A 19,150-nucleotide genomic window follows, 5' to 3' on the forward strand; every position below is an offset into this window, starting at 1 on the left:
TCCCTACTTCACCTTCAGTCCTGCTCAGGGGCTGGTTTCCTTTTCCCAAAGGATAGGGTTCACGTGTGATACTTTTTAAAAGGTTCTGATTATTGTCTAATTTCTGCCTGAGGCTGTGAGGTATTTTCACTTGAACTGAGGCCTCTGGAATATAGTTGCAAATACATGCTTGCTCCTTGCTTACCAGGCAGTACTGTTAAGCACTACTCAAATTAATTCATCTAATCCTCAAAAGGCTCTTGTGCCGTAGGTACGGTTATAGTCTCCATTGTACAGGCGAGGAGGACGAGGCAGGGAGAGACTAAACAAATTGCATGAGGTTTCTAAGTGGCTCCGGTGGCACAAGGATTTGAATCTAGGCATTCTGACACCAGAGCCCATGCTCCTAACCACATCACTGCACTGCCTCTCTAAAAGTAAGACTCCTGTAAAACTTAAAGGCACACGTGTCTCTGGAAGGCTGGAATATGGCACTGTGGCGTGTTGACGAAGAGACATGTTTGATCTTGGCATACCTGGACTAATATTCTGTATATAAATGTCTGCTTACTTAGTACCAGTGTGGTTTTTCTCCATGCTTTTTTTTTTTTCCCTAACCTTTTGATTTCTCCTCTCTCCCCCCACCCCCGGTCGAGGCTTGCTCTCACGTCTGATGTGGCCTCTGTTTCATGTCACATCTAAAACTTCTCTGTACCTCAGACTTAAAAAGGTAAGTATGTCTCTGCTAAGCCCTCGGACTTCTGCCCAGTCTGCTCTCCCATGGTCAGTCGTGAGTCTGTATTCTCGTTCTTTCCTATGGTAGAGCACACACCAAAGCCTTCTGCTTTTTCCACGGTAGAGGGGGTTATGTTCCCGAAAATGCTTGCTCTCAGAGAATTTGCACTTGAGGAACTTGAGGCTTTGAGGGAAAAATAAGGTTGAGGGATATGAAAACCTATTTTTCACTGTTTAGAAAAAAATCAGGAGAATATGCCAAGAACTATCATTGATACTCATATTAATTTAGAAATAAGGGATATTATACAATTTTTTTTATTTATCATGACTTGCTTACTAGAAATTTGTGATCTCCCTCTCTGACATTTTCAAAAGATGTTTTAAAATTATCTTAAAAACAGACAAATACATATGGGGGGGAGAATTTGGTGTGTTAGCCTTCATGTAGAATCATACTTAATCTGTTGCCTTTATTACAATTCAGTTTCTAAATCATGCTCTTAAAACCATAATATGAGGTGATTCTCCATTTGCATCTATTTTGTCTGGATTCCCTAAGTTATGAAATAAGTGTGCTACTAAATCCAGTGTTTATTTGAGAGAACTTATGGTTGGCAGGATCCTCAGTATTTATCAGGTGTTTTTATTTCTTATCATTCCCCATCATACATATGGAGATTATAATTTGTTCTAACCACCTATTTCAAAATAGCAACCTCTAATTGCAGCCTTAAATTTCATATCCAACATTTTGATGGTTTTTCCCTGTAACATGTATTAATTTTCCGTGTGAGCCCATTGCCTTCCCCCCCAACGCTACCCACTCACTGTTTTGTAGCTTTGGTGCTAACAGTGTTGTTTAACCATAATTCTTGGCCTCTGTCCACACTTTTTTTGTGTGTGTGTTTGTTTTTTTTTTTTTTTGCAAAATGTCCTTGACTGTAATATGCCATATTTTTTTTATTCCAGTGTTCTTTGTAAGTTTTCTTACATTACATCTTACACTTTTTTTTTTTTCCCTAAACCCCTCACTAGATAAGTCACTTCCCAATTTATTTTGCTCTTGGGGCTAACTTCTAGAAGGTTATCCACAGCTGCCTGAGGTGGAAGGCCAGAGTGAAGAGAATGTTAGATGTGTGTGTGTGTGTGTGTGTGTGTGTGTGTGTGTGTGTGTTTAAATTCCTGTTCTCCAAATGATTCTTACTGAAACCAGTCCACTTCCCCACCAACACATTCAAAAAGAACAATTTAGCAAAATCCAAAAATGCCAGAATCACTTCTGTATATCCTTAAGTGACTTTATAGTACCTGTACAACCAATTCATGCCAATTATAATGGTTTTCTCTAGTTAAACATGATATTACCATTTAAAGCACAGCAGTAATATCACACTGCTTAAGAATTCAGGAATCTTTCAAAAGTACACAAAATCTACACAAAACTTTGTAGTGTGCAGGAAATAATAGAAATTTATTTTACAAGCACATGTTAGGAAATGAAATCATGTCATGATGGTCCAAATGAAGGAAAGGTTATGGAAGTGAATCAATAATTTTTATTCTGTCACATATATTGCATTCTGAAACAAGTTACTAATGTTTCCTAATCGTGAATTTACTCAGTGTGTAAAGTCCTTCTTGAAACTTACAACAGGCCACCCATCTCTTTTGCACATACACTTTAGACTCTGTATGAGTCTCTGTGCTTCTGTAGGTACATACATAATATGTGATCTTGTAACAGCTCTGGAAAGTACATAGATGTCGCCAAAAAGGGAAGTTAGGGAACTTGCGTGGGATTCCATACCTGGCAGGTAGCAGAGCCAGTCATCACCTGGTCTTTGCGTTATACCACACCATTTTTCTATGTTGTATCTAGATGAATACCATCATTTAATTGACCCTTTTTTTTTTTTTTTAACTAACTGTAGGAACACATCCTCATGTTAAGTAGAGTATGCTGCTGACACAGTAGAATAAGGGAGGAGTGGTTAAAATACATTATTGTACCACTTTTAGGTAAGAAAAGTTATCTAAGAATTATTAAAATTTCTTTGTTTTCTGACTCCTTGGACAAACAAAAGGTTAAAATTAAGGCAGTTCAGAGATGAAGGGAGTTGGGGGGTGGTCATAATATAGGATAGTATTAAATATAAAAATAGTAAATAAAGCACAGTTTATCAGTATGTTTAAAATAGCTCTAGGAGTTATGCATGTTTATACTTTAACAAAGTGTACTTTATTGGGGGAATAATTTAATTGGTCCATTATGTGGCATTTACCAAGGTAATTTTTTCCTTTTCGTTTGAACACAGGAATTAAAAGTGATTCATAAAACAGACACACACACACACACACACACACACACACACACACACAATCAACATGTAAATTAGAACCACATTAAGATGATCATCATTTTATGTTGTTTCCCTAAAATGGTTCTCATTTGCCCTGTATGTTCAACTCAGAGTGCTGTGACGGTGTTGTTAGTTCTGATTCACGGAAGACTTAGAAGTCCCTGTGAACGGCTTTATAGAGCAACTTCAGTGTGCAGTTATTGCGTTTATTCTTTCTGTGCACATTTTTTGGGTTTTGGGTTTCTTTTCCCCCAAGGGAATTACTATTATATTGATTTTAGTGTATATGATGGTTAAATCCAGGAGCATAATCTGTACATCTGTCTGAGGTCTCTTTGGAGAACATAAGCCCGAGCATACTGCTTTCCTAATTAAAAACTTTCAGTGATTCTGATTAGTCAGGACTCTTGGTTTTAACTGACGGAAACTAATGGGACCTTTGAAGAATTCCAAATAGCCAAGTCATGTCGTGTATTTGCGTGCTAGAAGAATCACTCTAGCAGCAGCATTGTGATTAGAATGAAGGGGGCCACTCCAAAAACAGAGACAGGAGCCCGAACGGACCTAGATCTCTAGCATGCAGAAATGTCCCTTTGCACTGACCTAGCTGCTCAAGCTCTTTACTCACCAGACTGGTAGCGAGTTTAAGGGAGCCACATGAAAGTTGAGTTTGGGCCCATAAAATGGTCTAGTCCTCCATTCTCCAGCATATCTCCCCACCTTCCTCCTACCAGGTTTTTAGGCACCACAGTTTGGAAAGCAGTCTTCTGTATGTGGTTGCCCACACTGGGTGATGGGGGTTGGGGATAGGTCATGTGAATGTTCATGAACTGCTTGTTACTCTCTTCTCTTCTGGGCCTCACCTATCTGGTGTGAGAAGGGAAGCAATTGTCAGCAGAGGCCAGAGTGGCCCCATGCTGTGGTTGCTTTGCTTTTCCAACCCTCTGCCTGCTGGCTCAACATACCTAGCTTCCATGTTTCCTGTGAGTTCTCTTCTTAGGTACAATTTAATATGAAATTTTCCCCTTCCTTACAACCAAAGCCAGGAGGGGGCACTGTCTTGGCACACTCTGCATCTATGACAGAGCACTTGGTCCCTAGGCAACTCCCCCTCTCCCAGTTCCGTCTTCCCACCGTCTGTGCCCCACGTTCTCGGCAGACTTAGTGGGCATCTGGGTGGCAGGAATATGGGGCTCCCTGGTTGCTGATTCTTGTTCATCTGAAGTTCTTCCAGCCAGGGCTCTTTGTTCTAAAAACTCTGATCTCTGCAGGATGGATGGTATATCTTGGCTTATCTAGAATCCTCTCCAGTTTTCATCAGGGCTTTCGGAAACCTCTTCTGAAGGTCTCAGATATTCAGCCACAGAACTGAAATGGATGGAATGTGCTTTGAGAATGTGTGACTAGTTTCAGAGTCTGAACCCCTCTTAGACGTTTCACTTGGTGTCACAGTACCCCAACATGTTTGAATCAGCAAATTTGTTACATTAAGAACTTATAGCCTTTCCCCCGGGGGGGAAATCTCCTCTCCCGAAAACTCCTCAGTTTGCCACACAGTCTCATTTCCATCCTATGGAAATCAGCCATCCTTCTCCTGTCCCACTTGCTGACCTGGGTGGGAGGCATGGCCAGGCTTGGGAAGCAGGGATGTCCTGTGCTTCGAGACCAACAGCACTGGGCTGTCTCTTTCCTCTTCCTGGTTGACATTGTTACTTCCTTTGGTTTTTAAGCAATTCAGAGTTTAAGATAAAGGCCTTAAAGACAACTTTCTCTGCCTCTCCCTTTCTAGGTATTTGCATAGGAATCAGAGGAGTTAATCTTGTGAGTAAACTCTCAACATCTGCACAGTTTCCTTCCTTCCTTCTTTCTCTATCCGCCCCAGGATTCTAAAGCACAGGACTGCCCCCAGGTCACCAGTGCCTTTGCAGAGACCACACTCCTGTCTGCAACAGGGGGTGGCCTTTTTTAAAAAAAACATTCTGGCTCCAGTTTTAGCAATTGAGGCTAGTCGATAGCGCAGATACGTATGAGTCTAAGGTTCTTGGCGCCTTATGCAGGCACCCCGCGAGTCTGAATCTCCCTGCACAACTTCAAGTATGCAGGAAATCTTCCTTTTTTTTTTTTTTTTTTTTTTTTATTCCCTGTAACTAATTCAGACTCCAGCCCCCAATCTGCTAACCTACAGGGAAATTTCATCTCAGTCATTTTTAGGTGTCTCTCCTTCTCCCATGGGGTGTGTTCTAGAACCCAGAGATTACCATGGCACCTGGTAGGTAAGGGACTGGCCTCTGACCTTTTGTGTATCTGCCTCAGGACTGAGTAGAGGCTGGAAACCGTGCCACGGGTCTGGTCTCCCAGAGCACATCCCACACTCTTGAGGGCTCTGCTCACCGCCCTGGGGAACAGAGCTGTGCAAGGGACGCCTGGCTGGTGCTGACAGATCTCCTTCTCTTTTACAGGCCCTGGGGTGGGGGGTGGAGGGAGAGAGAGGGTCTTTTTCTCACCCTTGTATGTGCCCTCTGCTTCTCCAGTCTCAGGAGTCAGGCAGAATCTCCTCATTGGGTTTAGAGGTTAACAAAGACAAACTGCCTGTGCCGTCATCTGGGCTAAAATACAAGGAATTACAGAGCCTGCCACCTGTTTTAAATGAGCTAGAAAGAAAAGCTGTTGGGAGGACAAACAAAACGAAATTCCAGAGTTGTCCTGCCGTGCTGATTTGGAGGCTGTAATGAAGGCAAAACATCGCCCAAACAGTGGTAACTATGGAAATTAAGAGAAGGAAACAGATTTGAGAGACAGTAAGCTTGCAGAATCTGTATAGCTTAGTCAGTGAGAAAAATCTAGTATGACTCCAGAGTTTCTGACTTCAGAGAGACCAGGAAGTAACACAGTAAAGAGACTGACCTGTTGATAATGTGGACTCACACCACACACTCTGGATGCAGGTCTCAGCTCCACTGCCTGCTGGTCATGTGAGCATGAGCAAATTAGTGCAACTTTTAAGCCTCAGTTTCCCCATAAGTAAAATGGGGCTAATACTGCATACTCATATGGTTGTGAGCATGACTAAAATGGTCATGACCTTCTGAGCATCCAGTAAATGTTAGCTATTATTATGTGGTGGTGCCAGTAGCTAAAATCTGTAATACTAGAGGAGGAGCCCCTGCTTTAGGGCAGGTGACCCTCGGGGCTGTGAGATAGCCAGGCTGAGAGGTGGTAGATGGATTCATCTGGACTTGGAAAGAAAGCTCGGGATTGTAGACATATTTGGGAGACCTTTGCCTCCAAGGAGTAGTTGACACCTTGGGGTATGAATGTGGTCCCCCAGAAATGGTGCAAGAAGGTAGAGGGGCAGGTGTCAGGCCCACAAATGTATTCAGACATCGCCCCCCTATGTCATCTTTAAACTGACTTCATTGTTTTGAGATGAACATGAATATCCCGTTTAGGGTCTTTGCTTCAGAGGTATAATCTCATTGTTTGCTCCGTGAAATACAAGTTAGTTGTCTGTAATCTCCCATATTGGGTGGGCTCCTTTCTATCTGGAATTACAGTGTTTAGAAAAACACACACGGACACACCTTTTTTGAAAAGCTTTTCAAAAACAAACCTTGCAATCTTCAATTGAGAGCTGGCTTTCACTGAAAACTAAGACAATTCCCAGTGTTTGGGGCTTTCCCAATTCTTTCCCACTCAAATCATTAGAAATAAAAGAGTCAGTTTGAAGAATTGACTTATGAAAAATCAGGAGTAGCCGGAAGTGAATGAGCTGAAAGTGGAGGAGAATCCCTTTGTTTCATGGGGGTTTCAGTGCAGGCTCAGCAGGCAGCTAAACCAGGACATTCATAGAGAAAAGGGCATGTTCTTAAATGCTCTCAGAGGCAAACGCCTAGAAAGACCTACCGTGCCAGCAAAAAGTTATTCTACCAATCATATGTTCTGTATTCAGGAAATTTTACTTTTTGTCATCGAAACATCTGAGTAAGCAGATGTAAACAGATCATTTTCCAAAAAAACATTTTCCCTTTTATTTAAAACAATGATCTGTTTACTGTGTGCCGATTTCATTCCTAGAAAACTGTGACTTTCCTTGTTACTTTGGAGCCCAGAAACATGTATATTTAGGAGTGTTTTTACCATATACTTTAAATATATATTTACATATTATATATTAAAAGATTATATATACATGTGTATATATACGTATATACATATATATATATACATATATACATATATGAATGATTAAAGCCCTTTTGTCAGATTTGAAATCTAAGTTCTGACCTGAAAAGCAGTCTGCAAGGAGCATCCTGTCAAACTTAGATGTGTTATTTTTCCTGTCTCTTCTCTGCTTTATTAAACTGTCACACACCGCGCACGATTTTTCCCCAGGGCCACGCATGCTTTCGGGTTCTCTGTTGCATTGTTAACTATTTAAGCGTTTGGCTGGTGCCAAGATGGCAGGTGGGAGAGGCAGAGGAACTTGGCCTCCTCCCCGCCAGAGTTCTCCTCTTTCACTAGTGCTGCTTACATTGAACAGCTTAAGAATAAGCTCCTATGTGAGCCCTCGGAGGCCAAGGAGTATTGTTGGATTCAGAAAGGAATCGCTTTCTTTTAGTGATCATTTGAATATTTCGACAATGAAGCTAAGCCACTCCACTGCCTGGTTTGCGTACCTCGTGTCATGTGCGCCCTTCCTTGGGAAGAAGAGAGCCCTCGCCTCTCTGAATTTGTAAATTGGTATTGTCCGTTGGTGAGATGAGTAGAAGCAAAGGAAGAATCCTCCAGAAGAATTTTACTCTCTTGCTCAGTGTTTTTTTAAAGCTCTTAAAAAAAAAAAAAATTAATACAGGCCTTTGTAGACCACCCAATTAAATCACCATGATAAATGGTGGGTATTTTGAGAAGAGAGATGGGCCATGAGATGATGTGTTGAAGTGTTTATACATGCAAAGTGAGGAATACATTTAAAACAAATTCTCTGGATAATTCAGAGGTCCTACTCACCCCTGGTTTTTTCCTGAATTGTGATGGGTTATTTTTCAAATTTGGTTGTCTAAAAATGATCTTCATTTTTCCATTTTTAACTTAAAAGGAATGCTCTCCTACAAAATAAACAGACATAGCTTTTTTTTTTTTTTTTAATCAAACTAAGAGAACCGACGACCAAGTGAATAAACCACATAGGTAGGATATAATTGGCTTTGTTTCATAGTAAGCTTACCTTTGTGCTGGTTAAGAAAATCCTAAAAAGCTTTCCCCCTATGAGAATTGACTGGTTGGAATAGTCCTAAATTGGAAGAAGCCAAGTTTTGTAATTAATTGGTGAATAGAGATACTGGTTTCCGAATGCTCACCAGAGATCAGTGGTACAAAGCTGGCCATGGACTTGGCTCTGGAGAACTTGGTGAAAACGTGAATGCCCAGTGCCAAAGTGATGTTACAGCATTCTGTGCTGCTTTGTGCTGTGGCCTTGGAATCTGTATTTTTAAAAGATGTCTCTGGCAATTCTAATGCATAGCCAGGTTTGGTAACCACTGAATTGTGTATTCAATTTGGAGACGTCAGCCTTTTCACCATCTGATGAATCTATATGTTTATTTGAAGATTTTGTTGAAAATGAATGCCTGCTGGTTATTGCTTTTTTCAGTTCACAATTTGTTTCCGGTTCTGTTATTGCATAGATTTGCATACCTGTTTTATAGTATTCTAATACTGTTGCTTTAAAAAAAAATACCATTTCCTCTCTGTGCTCTTTTGAATATTTGATGTAAACAATTTCATGTTTTGTTTTGTTATTTTCCCTACTTGCAGAAAGTAGGGGAAAACTCCAGGGTTTTTCTAACCCAATTGTAATATAAATACTTAAAGATCTTGGTCAAGGTAATATACGATTGAAAATCCTTTAAGTTACAGCATTATGAACTTCATCATACCTTTAAAATATGTCAGATGAGCTAAATGTTTAAGACTTTGGCCAGATGGTCGATCTGAGACATTTAAAAATTAATGGTTGTGTGTCTGTTGAGGTATCCTACTACAGGATTTTAACACTTAAAATTGATCTGTGAATGAAAATGCGTGAAAGGGCAGTCAGAAATCTCTGTCAGTCATCAATTGTGTGTATGTGCTCTTGAAGTCAGGCTCAAGCTGCAACATGATGGGGGGAAATGTTTTCCTAGCTTCATTCACTGAAGGTGTGCAAGATCTCTTCTTACAGGTTTGAGTCGTCAGACAAACTTCCGAGGGGACTCCATGACCACCTGGAAGCTGGTGTTTCCTGTCACCGAGTAGGTATGCAAACAATGAAAGCTTCTTCAAATTATTTCTGCCTGGGCATGTTTATTAACAATTACTTGGAAACACATAGTAAAATCAGTCAAGGAGACTCAAGGTACTTCAAAAAGCTTCTAGTATAGAGGTGCCTGGGTTGGTTAAGCATTTGTTTCTTGATTTCGACTCAGGTCATGATCTCATGGTTCGTGGGATTGAGCACAATGTGAGGCTCTGTGCTGACAGCGCGGAGCCTGCTTGGGATTCTCCTTCTCTCTGTCTCTCTCTCTCTCTCTCTCTCTCTCTGTCTCTCTCTTTCTTTCAAAAACAAAGAAACATTTTTTGTTTTTAAACTTTCTGGTAGGGAATAAATACATTTCTGCCTCAAACTGCCAAATACCTTAGAACAGAATTCTTCTAACCTTTTGTTTTTTGAGGAGCATTAGTATGCTGTACAATTCAGGGAATCAGATGATGCAGTCAGCAACTTTTCATATCCTCTACTGTCCCCCATCCACGGACTGTGGTAATACATACAAATCTGTGGAGTTTTCTGCGGGGCGCCTTGTGAGCTCAAAAGTTTTAAAGGTACCTTGCCCTAACTTGTGTACCTGAGAAAAGTCCTCTTTGTGGAACATGTTAACTGATTAGCTTGAGGACAATGCTGGTCACATACCAGTGGCACCAGGGGATCCAGTCACAGATAACAAGGCTTTACTTGGAAATGCTGTAGTAAAATGCTGAAGTCCGCTGCTCATGCAGACAGTGTAACTAGGAAGGATGGCGAGGTATGAGTAGGAAGAACACTCAGCTTAGCTCAGACCATCTGGGTTTGGCCTCTGGTCATCCTCGTCATTATTGTCAATAATGGTATTGAGGGAAGCTAACACTTCTGGGACACTCACTCTGTGCTAGGCACTCTGCTTGGTACAGAACATTACTTGCAGTATCTTGTCAGGGCCTATGGACAAACAGTGTAAGTCTCTAAACCTCAGTTTCTTCATCTGTTGGATGGGTATAAAGGTGCCCTTCTATCTAGCAGGGCTGACAGAGGGCTTTAGGAGTTTGACCTAGAATATCGTTCTGCTAGGTAGTATTTTGGTTCCCTTTGAAATATAATCTGACTGAATGCTATTTTGACTTATTGGCCAAGACATTGAAATTCATCCCAACGTGACCAATATATCTACTAGGAACTGAGCAAGGCACTAACAGTTCCAGCAAGGGCGGGGAGGGGGACTCTTGCCGTTGTGTCTTCTGTATACCGTGTGATTGACGTCGGAGGGCTGGGTTGGAAGTTGGGCGTGATGACCAGGAAGACCCTGGAATGTGTGGGCTCTGTGTCGGTGATGAGTCTGTGGGCTGAAGAAGGTAGGGGGTGGCTCCCACACCAGGCAGTGCCTGTCTCAGGCTGACCTGGACAAGCCCGGACAGGACGGCCAGTACAGTCGCTAGGCAAGGGGGAAAGGAGGAACAACTTGGGACATCGCTACAGGCTACTGGGAAGGAGCAGCAAGCATGCGGCCGGGGAAATTGGGCTCATTGTGAGCAAGGTGCCTGGCCTCCAGGGGCCGGGAGCACAGAACCGCACACTGAAGCCCCTGGGATGGGCTGTGGGCTGGACCACACATGTGGATTACGAGGACAGCTACTTAGAGAGTTCACATTCCTCCCCATTGAACTGGGTATGATTGTAATGGTTTGTTAAACAAACAAAGGACCTAAAGCTGTGAATGGGGGGAGAGAAAAGACTTAAGGTGAAAAGGAGAGGCGGCCCTGCTTGCCAGTGTTCCTCTCTTCTGAAGCTTTCGCCCCCATTTCCCCCGACATTCCTTTCTCCCTTTCAGAGAGGCCAGTGCAAGAACTGGGACAAGTTGCCTTGTCTGTCCAGAGCCCGCGCCTTTTAGAATGGAAACCCGATGAAATGTGTATCATCTTAAAAAGAAAAAAGTCAACAACTGGAATCATTTTAAAGGGCCAGTGATACATTTTTTTACATTTCAAATTAAGTATTTCTGGATGAACAGTTTGCTCTGCATTGTTTGGATCTTTTGGATGTGATATGGAAAGGGAAAGAGAAAATTCTCACTCTGGCATTGTGGGGTCATTCTGTCTGATAAATATAGGGCATCTGTCCTCACAGGTGGGCAGACACCCTTCTAGAAGGAGGAGTGAGCTCCGGAAGAGGTGTGGCGATTTTACCTTTTTCCCTTAAGTATGAAGACAGGTCACAGTAAAGTGAGTTCTGGATGCTCATTTGTTGAAAAAGCTTAGGGGGAAAAAGACTGTATGCTGTCATTTGTCAACTGCATTGTAAGCAGGGTGCTTTACATTTGTGTCCATTTGGGTAATCACATTTGGTCCCAGGCTCATTGTGTGTAAAAAGAGCCAGGTAGAATTTCCGAATAGTACTTTTAACTCTGCTGTTCCCCCAGGGTAAGGGAGTTGCCCCTGGTGGAGAGGAATAAGTGAGTACTTGTGAGGCTTTTCCTGTGTGAAGGAATCTGCTGATGGAAACATCCTCACTTTCACCGGCCCCCAGCTCCTTCTAGGACAGCCCCTGTTGTTCCTCTGCCTGCTGCTCAGGGCACTGCCTCCTCCCTTTATCCTCACACCTGCCTTCCTGCCGGACTTCGGGCTAGGCTGCCCCTGTGCTGCTGCAGGCCTCTGCTTAGTGTTCTTCCCTCTGTCTAAAGGCCACCTCGCCCTCCTCATGTGCTCCTAGGTTCGCCTGACTGGCCAGTATCAAAATTTAGCAAGTACAGACTTTCAGAAAGAATGAACTGAAGCCATGTCTAAGTCTGCCACCCAGAGATACTTTGTTGACACGTAGGTACCTGTTTGCAGGCCTTTTTCTGTTTATTTAGAGATAGTGCTGTTTCAGGATCAAATAGTCCACCTAGGTCATGAGCATCTTTTCCAGACCTCCTGTAGCTTTTATGTTGCCCTCAAGAGATTTTTAACTCATGGATCTGGCTTCCCGTCATCAGTGTGACTAGTATGCTTTTCTTCTTTCTTTTCTCAGTGTAAGCCTTTACCCTCACACACTTCCTGGGAAGGGACCAGGCTTTTCTTTTCCCTAGAATGGTAACCGTATTAGGACAATAGGCCCTGCTGCTAATTAGGTAAGTTTTGGTTCCTCTGCGCCCTCCTCTTAGAGACCCAGGAAAAGAGATCACTGGCTGTCAGCTGTAGAAGCATACCCTAAAAAGGCCTAGCGGCCTGGCGCAAAGGGTGGTTGGGAGGGAGGAGGGGGATCTATTTTCAGCTGTCAAAAAAGAATAGTCCCCACCGCTGACTTTAATGACTAGAAAATCTTCTCCTAATCCCAGAAGCTCTCGTCTGGATTTCAGGACTGCTGTCCGCTTCTCATCCCTACCATGCTACCTGGAGTTCGTTAGTAGTCTTTGTGAAATCAGGTCTGTTCCATCTATGCTTGAGAACCATCCCTGGACCTCACACTGTCTCTCTGTATACACATGCCTGTTCTGCTTGTTTGTGGACATTTGATGTTTCTTCCTAAATGTTTGAATTTAAAAATATCATGTATGTGGTGGGGAGAGGAAGGGAGTGGAAGATTTAAGTACCATGCACAGTGACCCATTCTGGGGAAGTGCTTTGGCCCTGTCTGGGGAATCCCGAGCTGTGCAAGCCCCCTTTCCCCCCGCCCTTCCCCCGCCCCTTCACTTGCCCTGCCCCAGCTTCAGAGAGGGGCCTCTGCAGTGATGGATCCTGGCTCCCTGGTCATCAGTCCTTTTCCCCATGGTAGTGTGGCTTCTCTTCATCTTCTGTGGCTCTTTGAGGCTCATGTTCCTAGGCTTCTGCCTTTTCCATTGCTGCTTGGGGCTTCCTCCTAGTCCAGCTGAGACCGAGTTCGAGTGGCATTTTCTACTTACTTCTACACCTTCTCTTCCCACCTTCTTCACCCCATTCCATGTAGACTCAGAAGGGTTAGCCTTGACTGTTAAATAGGTTAGATAGATTTTCAATCTGCCAAACACAATATAACAAGGAAAGGTTCCCACCTGTAAAGAACCTACTTTCTTTTAGTACACTGGGCAACCAAAGACTTGAGCTATTGGGGTCCTTACAGAAGCCAGTAGCCAAAGGGTGTCATTTGCTGTTAATTTGGTCTAGAAAAGTGCCTCAGCTCCTCCTTCATGTCCTAGGTCTCCTCACGAGCCTGAATGCCCATTAGGCACCAGGAGATTCAAGATGTTTGAAACCAGTGCTCACTTCAGCACATATACTAAAATTGGAGTGATACAGAGAAGATTAGCATGTCTAATACTAAGGATAACATGTCCAAAACTAAATTTCTGGCGCATATGTTTTGCTGGGCTTTTCTTCTGGGACTCCTCCTTCCTTTCCCTCACCACCGCCACAGTCACCTCTTTCCTCTGATGACCTCACCTAAATCCTAATCTAACCAGTCTGTTTACTGTCATTTCAACCTACCCTCTCTTCTTTCCAGGTGACTGTTATCTCTTCTGAGATGCGGCAGAAGCTAAAATGGCCTCACTACTCCTGGTCTCACCAGTCTCCAATAGATCTTCCATATCTCTGCCATTATTATTGTCACAAAATATGATCTGATGACAAGTCCACTGCTTATAATGGGTTCCTGTTGCTCAGCCCCCTGGTATCAGCCCTGGGTTGTCCTTGCTTCTTGTGGTTTGGCTCCTCTTGGTCTTCTTGAAACTTAGATTCCTATACTTCTGCCCTTCCCGTTGTGAGTGTGAGTGGGGGAGGGTAGGAGAGAGAGGGAGAGAGACACAGAATCTTAAGCAGCTTTAGGCTCTGAGCTGTTTTTTTAGCACAGAGCCCTATGGGGGGCTCAAACTAAGGAACTCCGAGATCATGACCTGAGCCGAAGTTGGATGCTTAACTGACTGAGACACCCAGGCACCCCTTATTTTTCATTCCTGATTGCAGTTTTAAAGTTTTGTTTAAACATTAAGCTTATAACCTGTCAAGACTTTTTATATATGATGTATGATAGGAATCCGATTTCCTTATTTTTCCTATGGATAACCAGTTATTAAGTAGTCTATTCTCTCCCCAGTGATTGCAGTCCCAGCCCTGTAATATATTGTTTCCATACAAGGGTGGGTCTGTTTCTCGGCTATTCATTCTACTCTATTGGTCCACTTGTCTAATTCTGTGCCTTAGTAGGTCATCCTGCCTTAATTATGGTAGCTTTAAAAAAAAAAAAAAAAAAAAAAAACTTCCATTTGTTGTATTTGTTATCTCCTACCTTTTTCTTCTTTGGGAGATACCGTGGTCTGTTTATATGTTGATGAGTATGATCCAGTAGGACTGGGAAGTTCTTGGCTGTTCTTGGACTTTTCTTTTTCCATATAAAATTTAAAATGGTAAGAGTTCTAACAAAGAATCCTGTTGAATTTTTATTAGCACTTCTTCGAATTAATAATATGGAAAGAACTGATGTTACAATAATTCTATCTATATTTCCCTATTCATGAACATGGTATATTTCTCCATTTATTTAGCTCTTCTGTAATGTCTTTCAGTATAGCTTTATAATTGCTCCATAAATATATGGTACACTTGTGATTAGATTTATTCCTAGATCTTTGTTTTGTGGCAAATGTATATGGTATTTTTAATTTTATTTTTGTTTGCTGGCATTTAGAAATAGTTCCTTTTGTATTTGGATTTTTTATAACTGAGTATCTTGCCAAGCTTTCTAATTCTATTCTGTGTATGGATTCTTTGGAATCTATGTAGACAGTCATCTATAAATAATGAAGGATTTTACTCCATTCCAATTTTACACCTGTCATCTCTTTTTATAGCTTTATTATAGGTCCACTTCTAGTACAAATGTTTAACAAGGTGCAGTGTTTAATAGGTATTTATCATATAATGAAGATAATCAGCTGTTTCATTAACTTAAAAATTACCTCCTCTTTACTGTTTCTAAGTTTAACAGTGCATATTTCAACTATTTAGCCTATGAATGGTTTTACTGTTAATTAGTCTCTGGGTTATATTAGCTGGCTTATAAAAGGTTGCTTCATGGTGTTAATCACTAGTGAGCATTAGGAGGAGCAAATGTAAAAATAGCAGGTACCCTCAAGATAAGCCACACTGGCAAACATAAAGATATCAGAGGAGTTTCTGCAGATTCTCAGATGCTCCCCTAGCAAGTTTGACTCAAATCCCTGCCCCTGTCTGCTCTTGCTACTGCCTTTTCTTTTGTTTTCTTAAAACAATGTGTTTGTATCTGTGTATGTGTATTTCTTCTTTTAGGGATCTCTCTCCCTCTCTCAGGTATTGATAGTTGTTTTTTAAGTTTTCTTTTCCCCGTAGAGTCATCGTCTTCATCCCAGCTGCTTTTTTCTATTTATTCTGTCAGTTTTTCTTATTAGATGCTTTCTTCTGGTTTCTGGTGATCCTCAGCTGCCTGCTGATTTATGAGTGGAGCCATTAAAAAGCTGATGGAAGCTTTGTGTACTTCACTAGGGCTTGTTGTAGGTTAATGCAGGTAAACCCGGGGCCTGCCATTTGTCCTTGTAATTATCTCTTTTCTCTTGGGCCGGTCAGCTTTCCCAGAGAAGACTCCTTCAGTCTCCTACCCTGGAGGGGATGGGCCTGGTCGCCAAATAGGGCAAATATACAAACTTCCCTTCATTCCCTGTTTCCGCAGAGTGTCCCACCCCCATGCCCTCTACCGGGAGGGGGTCAGAGTGCTGCATGCTTCCCCACAGACGTTCCCACTCTTTGTGTTTGTACACCCACTCTCATCCCCACCTCCAGAGTTCCCTAGTGCCCACATTTCTGAGACTCTTAATGGGTTCTGCAGGGTCAATCAAGTTGCTTCACAGCTTTTCATGACTGGCTTAGCACTGAGCTTTCTTATGACTGCAAAGCCAGTTACTGCTGGTTTACCTGCTTTCCAGCTTCCCATATTTTGTGGTAGTTTTCTCCTTTCCTGTTATCTTAGGCTGTATTTGAAAAAATCTAATACTGTTTTAGTAGCGTTTCAGGAGAGACTAGAACTACATACTTTTATTCAGTTTGCCATCTTCCACTGGATTTTTCCCAGCTATCTGTAAATAGAAAGTTAGCACCCTGTCCTTATTGATATTTTCTTCTTTTTTTGTTAATGTTTATTATTTTTGAGAGACAGAGAGCGAGCAGGGGAGGGGCAGACACACAAACACACACACACACACACACACACACACAGAATCTGAAGCAGGCTCCAGGCTCTGAGCTGTCAGCACAGAACCCTAACGGGGGCTCGAACCCACGAACCGTGAGATCATGACCTGAGCCGAAGTCTGACACTTAACCCACTGAGCCACCCAGGAGCCCCTTATTGACATTTTCTAAGTCTAGTGCATAGATTTGATGTTCTAAAGCTGTGGTATAGTCGACCAGAGAGCTTTCTCGTTTTTTTTTCTCTCTGAATATTAAATAAGTCACTTTGGCTTTCTTATTTTAGGCCTTGTTTCTAAGAAAATAAGAGCTGAGTCATTGAGTTAACAAAGCTAAGTCTCTCAAGGTAGCAGTTTAAAAGTCAGTAGGTAGCAAACTTGATTGTTCAGCAGGTGGCCGGTGGTGCTCCCAGAACAGAACAGAGGGGCAAGGTCAGTCAGTGGGTGCTTCCCACCAGATGAGAACAAATGGTTTCCAATGTGTTAAGGTGGAGATGTCTAATATCTAATACACTGTTGAATATGTAATTCTGGAAGTACACAGAAGAACTTTTTGTGGAGGTAGGTTCTCACCAAACAGATTTTGCTCTCAGTTAGCCATGGTTTTCAGTGATCTGCTTTTCTCTCCACCGCAACCTCCTGAGCCCAAGTCTGTAGGGTTTCAGCTGGACCTTCAAATCCGTTCCTCTCAGGTCCACCATCTCCCTATGTAGGAAAGGAGCTCATTCCTCTGCCTGGGAGTGACAGGGAGAAGGAAGAGTTTGCCAGGTGCCAGGTGGGCAGGGGGTGGGAGGACCATTCTAGGAAGGGGCATCGTGTGGAAAACACAGAAACGTGACAGAACGGGGCACGCTAATGAAATAGCATGTGAATCGACCTGCAGTCCCGGTAGCCATTGGGCCACTGTGGGAGAGAGGTGCACACACAAGGGGGTGACAAGCCTGTGGATCCTCCTTATGAGTTCATTCCATGTGCTGGCAGCTCAGGTGTTAGCGGATTTTAGTGATAATATATTACAACATTAATGAAGATAAATACACATATTTTTTATATAAAAGATTTTTAGAGATGCTGACAAATGAACCCCTATAATTTTGAGGGTAGTCTGCCCTGTATTCAAAATGTAGCCCTGTCTTACGTGATAGTTGAATTTATCATCTGTAGCCATATTTGTTTTTTTTCACCTATTTGTTTTTTTAATTTTTTTATTTCTTAAGTAATCTCTTTGCCCAACATGGGGCTCAAACTCACAGCCCCAAGATCCAGAGTCACGTGCTTTACTGAGCCAGCCAGGTGCCCCTGAGGCCATATTTGAAATGAAATTTATACAAGTTGTTTACTGCTTGAATTTCAGAAGAACATTATTATAGGACCTTTTTGGGTTTGTTTTGTTTTTGTTTTTTTTTACATTAACCTGATAACATGCAGTGATTGAGGCACAAAATATATGGCCCACGGATTAGGAAATATCAATGACTTTATGAATAAACTGAATTGATAGCACCAAGAGGGATTTCCTCTGTTTTCATCTAAGTCAGTGACCTTTAACCTATTTGAATCTAGGACCCCTTAGAATATCTGAAGAAAGCCATGGCCCCTCCCCCCATAAGAACTCCAGCGTACATGCCTCCTAATTTTATACAGAATTTCAGAGAATTCAGAGCCACTTATAACCCCCTGCTCTAGGTTAAGAGTGAAAACCCAGCCACAGCCATGTGGTGAGGTACTTATCAAGGCCTCACATCTGTCATCCTCAACCAAGTTAGTCCTGCCCCGTGAGCACCTGTTTTGCTGATTAGACATATACTGAGCCCCAACTCTTCTGTCGTGCTTGCTCAGATACAGTACCTAACAAATTCTACAGTGCATGTGCGTAATAAGCAATTAACGACTACCCAGAGGTTCTGAGAATCTTCTTTATCTTGTTGATGTTTATGGATAGTTTTGTTCATTGAGGTTAGAAACTCACTACCAAAGTCCTTCAAAGAACTGATACTAAGAGAAGCGCACTCTCTACAGAGGACTCTTAGAGCTCAAACAAGCAATGAAGTTCCACTTACCCTGCTCCATGATGGGCTGTTTTCATGTTTTGCGTGTATAAAAAGAAAAGAGAACTTTTATAGAAGCCCTTCTAAAACTGGTTTTAACTCATTTGTATAAAAACAATCCCAAGTTAGGGGTGTATGAGACACAGGGAAATGTTTGGAGCAGAACCTTCTTATCCACAAGGAGTGATGATGAATGGAGTCAAAAAAAGAGCTTGGAGTACCCATGTTAGAAGATTAAAAATGGAAATTCAGTTTCCTCTCAGAAATGGGTCTTGCATTGTGTCACTGGGGACAATGGAAATAGAAGCCAGAAGTCATAGTTTATTTTGAGAATGTTGTAGAACATTTGTCGTCCCCTATTAGATGCTTGTGTTACGCAGCACTGGGGACATCCTAGAACTACACTTGTGCTCTGACCTCTACTGTAGTATACCACTCGCTCTCAGGGAACACAGTCTTTCCTAGCTGTTGCCATATATATATGTTCTTATTCCAATCTGATCCTCACTCCTCCCCAAAATAATCAGCATGAACAGAATGAAGCAGATGGCACAAGCCTTCTTTG

The 19,150-nt window shown here is 42.3% G+C and overlaps 1 protein-coding gene and 1 non-coding gene across 13 annotated transcripts in view; both read left to right on the plus strand.

Moving 5' to 3' along the window:
• Nucleotides 1–19,150, plus strand: part of PLAGL1 (PLAG1 like zinc finger 1) — a 73,984-nt gene that overhangs the window by 43,709 nt on the left and 11,125 nt on the right. For 4 of the 12 annotated variants that reach the window (XM_040448966.1, XM_040448973.1, XM_040448974.1 and 1 more), the window contains exons 3-4: nt 636–709; nt 4,867–9,371. The gene's annotated coding sequence lies outside the window, so the exon portion shown is untranslated. The other 8 variants (XM_040448971.1, XM_040448972.1, XM_040448969.1 and 5 more) reach the window with 8 other exon arrangements.
• On the plus strand, nt 13,579–13,684 carry LOC121013514 (U6 spliceosomal RNA). The gene has a single exon (XR_005782753.1). It is a non-coding gene; the product is annotated as a U6 spliceosomal RNA (small nuclear RNA).

Source organism: Herpailurus yagouaroundi, unplaced genomic scaffold, assembly GCF_014898765.1.
Source record: "Herpailurus yagouaroundi ecotype Mexico unplaced genomic scaffold, PumYag 198, whole genome shotgun sequence".
NCBI lineage: Eukaryota > Metazoa > Chordata > Mammalia > Carnivora > Felidae > Herpailurus > Herpailurus yagouaroundi.